This window comes from Galeopterus variegatus, unplaced genomic scaffold, assembly GCF_000696425.1.
Source record: "Galeopterus variegatus unplaced genomic scaffold, G_variegatus-3.0.2 Scaffold2012, whole genome shotgun sequence".
Classification (NCBI taxonomy): domain Eukaryota; kingdom Metazoa; phylum Chordata; class Mammalia; order Dermoptera; family Cynocephalidae; genus Galeopterus; species Galeopterus variegatus.
The window spans coordinates 287,187-288,805 of NW_007728123.1; the positions used below are offsets into that span (position 1 = coordinate 287,187).

The window sequence follows — 1,619 nt, forward strand, 5'->3', positions numbered from 1 at the left end:
ATCCGAACCCTTGGCGGGAGCGCCACCGCGCTCCCAAGCGGTGCACTGTAGCAGTGCGCCACCGGGCCGGCCCATGCTTTCTATTAAGTATATAAATTGCTAGATATTCACCATTTTAACAGCCTTCAACACATTGTTTTCAAGAGTAATTTCTAGATCACTCAACAGAAAATCTATGAAGCTAGAAAAGGGAAAGGACAAAAATAAGCTGTAATGATAATAAATTAGTATAAAGTGTACCATATTTTCGTTTCCCTAAAATGGTCTATGTTCCTACCATTATCCTTAAATAATAATTAATAATGCCCTTCTTTCTCTCTCAAATATTCTAATGTAGATGAAAAATTATATGGTCACAAAGGAATGCATTAGCAATTCTGAAACTATTTTATGTATATACTAAGATTTATGTATATACTTATGTATATACTTTATGTATATACTTATACTAAGTAAATAATATACTTATACTAAGTAAATAAATATATTGTGGGTAAAAACCAGGTTTCTCACTGTCATTACTATGACATTCCTGACAAATCTACAAAAACTCAATCTAATCATGAGGAAAAAAAACAAATCCAAATTGAGGAATGTTCCATAAAATAATTGACATGTAATATACGCTCTTCAAAAGTGTCAAGTCCATGAAAGACAAAGAAAGAATGAAGAACTGTCAGACACTAGAGGAGACTATGGAGACATGACAAATAAAGGCAATGTGGCAATCACAACCACTGGAAAGTGAGAGTGGAATCCTGGAGAGAGCCAGAGAAGAACAGTCACACATTCTGTGTAAAAATTCTCCCCGCTTCTAGTCACTACCCTGTTCTACTCCTGAAAGGCAACCAATATCCTGAACACTACAGTTCAATATCACCTATGTTTTGACACTGTCTTAATGAAATTATGCAGTATCAACGTTTTTCTGCATGGGGCTTCTCTTGCCAAGCCTTGCTCATGAGATTCATTCATGCTGTTCCATGTAACAGCAGTTTACTTCTTTCCACTGTTCTACACAATTCCACTATACAAATCTGCCACAATTTATCCATTCTAGTACTACTACTAATCAGTATTTGGGCAGTTCATTGTTTTGAGAGGCTACAAATAGTGATGCCATGAACATTTTTGTATGTCTTTTGGTGTCTACATACATGAATTTCTATAACAGATACAAACAAAATTTTCCAAAGTAGTTGCACCAATTTACTCTCCTAATACTGTACGAGAATTCCTTTTGTTTCATTCTAACCAACATTTCTGTATTTTAGTCTTTTTCATTTTTAACCATTTTAAAAGGTATGTCATGCATTTTATTGTGATTTTAATTTGCACTGATTATTAATGAAGCTGAGAACCTTTACATTTGTAGTCATTTTGATTTCTTCTTTTGGGAAATGGCTAAGTTCTTTACCCATTTTTTAAGTTCAGTCTACATTTTGAATATCAGTTTTTTGACACTGCATTGCATTGCAAATATCTTCTCATTTTCATGATGGTGTCTTTTGATAAACAGAAGTTCTTAATTTTAATGTAGTCTAATTTATCAATATTTTCCCTCTAAAGTTAGTGTTATATATATATATATATATATATATATATATATATATATATAT

At 32.6% G+C, this 1,619-nt stretch overlaps 1 protein-coding gene across 1 annotated transcript in view; it reads right to left on the minus strand.

The window, feature by feature from the left end:
• SFMBT1 (Scm-like with four mbt domains 1) overlaps nucleotides 1-1,619 on the minus strand; it is an 85,673-nt gene that overhangs the window by 40,383 nt on the left and 43,671 nt on the right. The window lies entirely within an intron of this gene.